This window comes from Xenopus laevis, chromosome 1L (assembly GCF_017654675.1).
Source record: "Xenopus laevis strain J_2021 chromosome 1L, Xenopus_laevis_v10.1, whole genome shotgun sequence".
NCBI classification, from domain to species: domain Eukaryota; kingdom Metazoa; phylum Chordata; class Amphibia; order Anura; family Pipidae; genus Xenopus; species Xenopus laevis.
In genome coordinates, this window is record NC_054371.1 from 158,861,290 (window position 1) to 158,868,017 (window position 6,728).

Genomic DNA, 6,728 nt, shown 5'->3' on the forward strand with positions numbered 1-6,728 from the left:
ATCCAGCAAAGGTTATAAACCAAAGGGGAAGTTCAACTATAAATGCTGCTATAGATTATACCTTTATTATATTATTATTATTATTCCATGAATAGCATAAGTCCTGGGTTCAGTGGAGTTTACAGCCTACGGTCTCTTTTTTTTTAAGGTCTCTCTCAGCACATGTATACACTGCTGCCCATTTGAGTTTGTGATGCACAAATAAAATGCCTCTGTAGTACTAAAATCTGTTTTTTAAAAGAGAAAATATTTTTATAGCTTTAAAATCAAGACATCAGGCACGCCTTACTTCCATTTTCCCTGGATTAGGAGCAAAAAGACTTTCTAACATGATATAGTGAATAAAGTACCCCCTCTTGTAAAATATAAGGATATTATAAGTTACCGAGGAGTTTCATGACCATATAAAAACACGAGGCCAAAGGCCGAGTGTTTTTATACAGGTCATGGAACTCCGAGGTAACTTCTAATATCCTCATATTTTACAACTGGGGGTACTTTATTTATTATAATACACAAATTTCAGTGAGTCATGTGACAGAAATGACATCAGAACTCACCGTTTATAACTAATGACATCAGAACTCACCGTTTATAAGGATATAATTTACAGGATATTCATGGCTCTTGTGTATTATATGGTATTATAATGACCACAAAAACATTTGAAAACATTTTGGAATTTTTTTTATTTTATTTCAATTAGAATCTGATCATCTAGATTTGTTCATGTTGCTTGTCTTGATGGCCCTGCTGGATGTCTCCTATTTGCTGCTGATACTAAAAGTCTTCCAAATTGCTCACTGGCTGTTTCTCGGTGTCTTCTAATTCTTTCTTCTCTCGCTCCAAATGAAGAGTAAAAGCTGGTCCCCATCCTCTGTAGGATGTACATTTGCATCCTGTAATAATTTATAAATAAATAATTACATTTCATTTAAACAAAACATATTTTTAAAACTTTTCAATGTCATTTTCATGGAAACTTAAAATAGTTATTAATATGTAAGAAAAGACATATCCTCATATGAGACCATTTTTTAAAAACCTTTTAAATGATGTTAGTAATCACAGGTCCTACACAGGCCATTGTACATTCTACTCAAATACTCTGAACTGAAGCCACATGCACCCATTACTGCATCACTACTTACACACAAATCATAAGAAGCCAATTTGAGCAACTAGAATTAATTTAAAGCACTATGTCACTACTTAATTTGTCAGGAGAATGTCAGGATAAGGGTCTAACTGAGGGCTAGCTGAGCAAGTATCAGGAGTTGGCCTGTGTAGAAGGTCCGCACTCTCAGGGCTTAATAAAAATCATAATATTTATTATAAATGACTAACGTTTCAGCTAGGTCCCTAGCCTTTCTCAAAGTAACAAACTGAACATTAAACCACCTTAAATATATACTGTGGCGGGAACAAACAGCTGATAAAAGTCACATGATCAGTAATTCAAATACTATTAGTACATTCACTTTAAATACATAAATTATCTAAAATCTACATATAAACCAAAACTAGACAATATATATATCCCCTGTCCCTTTTATGAAAATCCACTGAACTGTAGCTAGTGATGATGATTAATAAATATCTTTCAGATAATATGTCTAAAAACAACTATAAGAAAAATAAATACAACTTATTTGTGAAAAATCATTATTACCCACACAATACACGTTAATATATTTTTATGTTACCAGTTATTCCGCTTTAATTAAAGGGATTTTGTCATGCTTTTTATGGTATAGGTATGGGATCCATTATCCAGAAACCTGCTATCCAGAAAGCTCAGAATTATGGAAAGGCCGTCTCCCATAGACTCTATTTGATCCTAATAATTCAGATTTTAGAAAATGATTTCTTTTTTTTCCGTCATAATAAAACAATACCTTGTACTTGATCCAAGCTAAGATATAATTAATCCTTATTGGATGCAAAACCAGCCTGCTAGGTTTATTTAATGTTTACATGATTTTCTAGTAGACTTAAGGTATGAAATTACAGAAAGATCCATTATCCCGAAAACCCCAGGTCCCGAGCATTTTGGATAACAGGTCCCATACCTGTATAGTTTTGATTACTCAATTACATTGTGTACATTGCAAGTAATTCATTCTACCATTTAAAATTGTATTCTTGAACCAATAAATGTATTTATTTTAGTTGTAATATTGGTGTGTAGGCAGCTATCTCAGGTCATTGTGCCTGGTCATGTGCTTTCAGAAACTACTTTTAGATAGATGGTAGCATGGGAGCATTAGCAATGCAGATGTTAAGATGGCCACAGACGCAAAGGTCCGATCATACGAATCAATGTACGATCGGAATTTCCCACCTCCCGACCTGCCACTAACCATTCAGATCAAAGTCTTACCATTCCGACCAAATAAAGTTGTAAAGAACAGATCAGCCAATGTTCTGCCCCTGACAGCAATCGTACGATAGACAAAGCTAGTGACAGTCTCCCACTGAAAATCGTACGATCGGCAACACACAAAGATATTATCGGCAGCCGACTGAGATTTTCTAACCTGTTTGATCGACCAAATGACCGATCTTCGCCGGACGAAAATTGTTGGGACTCTCCACACACGGTCCGAAAATCGTACAAATCCTCGATTCGTACGATGAGATCTTTGCCTCTATGGCCAGCTTTAGGGAGCAGTTATCTCATTACCACCCTATTGTTCTGCTGAAGGGCTGCTAGCAGGAGGAATGGAAGGGGGTGATATCACTCCAGCTTGCATTGCAGCAGTAAAGAGTTACTGAAGTCTATCAGAGCACAAGTTACATGACTGGGGGCACATTTGGGAACTGACAACATGGCTAGCCCACGTCAGATTTCAAAATTATATATTAAAAAAATCTGTTGCTCTTTTGAAAAACAAATTTGAAAGCAGCATTCTACTGGAGGAGTGCTATTAACTGACACATTTTGTGAAAAATTTTTTTCCCATGACAGAGAATAACTTTAAAGTGGTCTGACAACCAAAGAGCATAACTAATTTAGTAGGAGAATAAGTGGGCTTATTCAATTATTGAATTGGTTCTATTAAAAAGGAAGCCTTCATTATCTGGCTCCTCCTTGGAGAAAAAGAGGTACAGTAGTTCAAAATCTCCCTCCCTGTTTCCACCAACCTAGTTACCCGATTTAAGTCCCATGAGTACCATGAACTCCTGCTGTATTTTCTTCCAATATATTTACAAATAATTTGAGATTTGTTTTACTTTTTATTTTTTTTGGCCTGATTGATGCTTTCCATTCTTTTTTGTCCTCCTAATATTTTTTTTTAAAAAAAGTTTTGTCCCAGATAACTTGAATGCAAGATTTCTTCTCATAGCTCACCTTTGCAATGTACTTTTTGTATCTAAGGGCAATATACAGAAACATATATTTGTTCTGGAGCATTTTAAGCCATTCCATTTACCTTCTGAGCTTAACCCTGTAAATACAGACTGAATGGTAATTTACGGTTAATACAACTGACAGAAGGGTCCTTTAATTACAGTTTCAGTGAAAAAAAGCAATCAATTAATCAGCAAATGTAGACAATAGGGTAAGCAAACATTAGGCTATTAGGGATAGAAGAAGGTACATTACATTGCCACATAATTTAGTAATCCTATGCATATTGGGTATAAAACCCTTCAGAAGAGTCATAGCATTCGTGACCCCATATACCTACGGTTTACATTTATACTTTAAGACATATTGAACATGAGGTGATGTAATGAAAACTTTGAGGTGGATTACAGAAATTTTATTAAAACATCAGCTAATTTAATTCCAAAGACATACTTGCCCATTTTAAATTTGTCAGAATGTGTACTTGCCGAAAGATATATGGCTTTTGGGATCAACTTACTTTTAGGGTCTCTTATAATACATTTTTTTTAGTAGCCATGTCAACCATAAAAAATGTTTTGCTCCATTTTCATCCGAGATGTCATGCCTTACATCTGGAAGTCTTATGCTTATATGGCATCAAACTGTGCATAAGACATCTGTCAATCATTTTTATAATGCTTTATCTTTTTTGTTTTACCTTAGGTCATATGAGTAATAAGGTGCTTTAGTGCACAATTTCTTAGACATGTCATAAGAAATGCAATCTTTAGCTTTGATTTGTAGTTTGGATTCAAACATAATAATATTAACTTACTCTTATTATTTTCTGTTTAGAAGACCCTTTTATGATATTTTACATTAGATGCTGTAAAATGCAAGCTTTGAAGAATTTTTCAGAAATATTATAAAACCACAATTTTATTTTCAGCTCACTACATGCTAAATATTTGAAAAAATAGTTGAAATTTCACTTCACTGTAATTTCTCTTTCCTTTTCAGTCCAATTGTCAGCACACAATGGGATTTTAGGAACAATAAAGTTTAGCACATATAAGGACCCCCTCCCTCCAACCCTCATGTTCTTTCCAAGCAATAATACATCAAAACTGAATGCATAGTAATTTAATAGGGAGGGTAGATTTTATTTGTGCTGACAATTGGACTGAAAAGGGAAAGAGAGATTACCGTAAGTGAAATTTCAACGTTCCTTAGCGTCCAATTGCAGCACACAAATGGGATATAGCAAGAAAGGGTGGGAATTCAGGAACTCTTCGTCACTGACTGTAGAATGGTTCTTCCAAAAGCTGCCTCCTGGGAAGCCTGTATGTCTAGTCTATAGTGCTTGGAGAAAATGTGAAGATTCGACCATGAAGCCGCTCTGCATATTTGATCCATCGGAACTAGATATTTTTCTGCCCAAGATGTAGCTGTAGCTCTAGTTGAATGTGCTTTGACAAATATTGAAGGAGAACGATTATCTACGATATAGCATGTCTGAATAGTATCTTTTATCCATCTAGCCAGAGATAATTTCGAAGCTGCCTTCCCTTTGTTTTTTCCAAAAAAAGAAATTAACAAGTTTTCAGATACTCTAAAATCTTGTGTTCTTTTGATATATTCTTTGAGAATCCTTCCCACATCGAGGGAATGTAACCAAACTTCTTCCGCAGTATTTGGTTCTGGTAGAAAAGTAGGAAGGCAAATCTTAAGTGGGGAGTTGTTCTTAGTAACACATAATCCTGAAAAAATCTGATGTAAGGATCCTTAATCGACAAAGCTTGTAGCTAACCGACCCTTTTAGCTGATGTTAACGCCGTGAGGAATAATGCCTTAAAGGATAAGTATTTTATGTCTGACTTATCCAAAGGTTCAAAGGGAATTTCACACAATCTTTCTAAGACCACGTTTAAGTCCCACTGAGGTATGGGTTGTATTACTGTCGGTCTGAGCTTTACTGCAGCTTTAATAAATCTTCTAATGAGAGGATTCTCAGAAAGTCTAATTCCCAAAAATGCAGATAACGCTGATACTTGAAACTTTGGGGTATTAGGCTTAAGATTCTTCTCAAGACCCTTTTGTAGAAATTTTAAAATTTGGTTAGTATTCGTATTGGCCCAACGAATTTCTTGAGAAACACACCACTTCTTATAAGCTTTAACAATTCTGGCATAAACTTTAGATGTTGGTGGCTTTCTTCACTGAAGTAGTGTATTTACCACATCTTCTGATAGACCCAATTTTTTTAATAGGGGCCTATCAACTTCCAAGCTGTCAGCATCCACCGTTGTAGGTCCAAAAGAAGCTGATGGCCCTGCCTCAGCAGATCTCTTGTTAATGGGAGAATCCAGTATTCCCCTTGACACATCTCCATCAGGCCCGAGAACCAGCTCCTTTTCGGCCAAAATGGTATTATAGCTATCACTGAAGACTGCTCCCATCTGATTTCCTCAGAACTCTGCCGATTAGGTGAATTGGAGGGAAAATATATGCCAGTCTGAACTTCCATTCTATGGAAAATGCATCCAGAACCCAAGGGTTGTCCTCCCTGTATAGGGAGCAAAACCTGGTGGTCTTTGCATTGTGGCGTGTTGCCATCAAGTCTACCACTGGCATCCCCCACCTGCGTATGATCTTCTGAAAAAATTCTTGGACCGATGACCACTCTCCTGGGCAAACTTTCCCCCTGCTCAGCCTGTCTGCCAAACAATTGTCCTTTCCCCCCCTTATGTGAATTGCCTTGAGATCCTGTAGATTTTCCTCTGCCAATCTGAGGATCTTTAGGGACTCTGTTAGGAGAATTCTGGACCTTGTACCTCCCTGTTTGTTCAGGTAAGTCACTACTGAGGTATTGTCTGACTGAATCTTGATTGCACACCCCTTGATCCTTGGCTGGAACGCTTTCAAGGTTAGGAATACTGCCCTTAGCTCTCTGAAGTTTAAAGAGAGAGACTTCTCCACATGATCCCAGGTCCCCTGGACTATGAGGGGCCCCAAATGAGCACCCCAACCAAATTTGGAGGCATCTTTTATGACAAGGAACCAACTTTGTTCTCTTATCGATCTCCCTTGTTTCAGCCTGTCCCTCTGGAGCCACCAATCCATTGCTTCCAGTACTAGTACCAGGATGAATATCACTGAATCCAGGGTAGATAAATTCTGATCCCATCTGGATAGTTTCTTGGTTTCAAGATACCTCATGTGAAGGCGTGCCCAAGGGACTGCTTCTATGGATGACATCATCAAACCCAATACTTTCATCATCTGACGAAGAGACACTGGAGCGTGTGACAGTAATTTTGAGATCTGAACTTGAAGAGCCATCGTCCTCTGTTCTGTTATCAATCAGAGGGCCTCTAGAACTTTGAGTGTC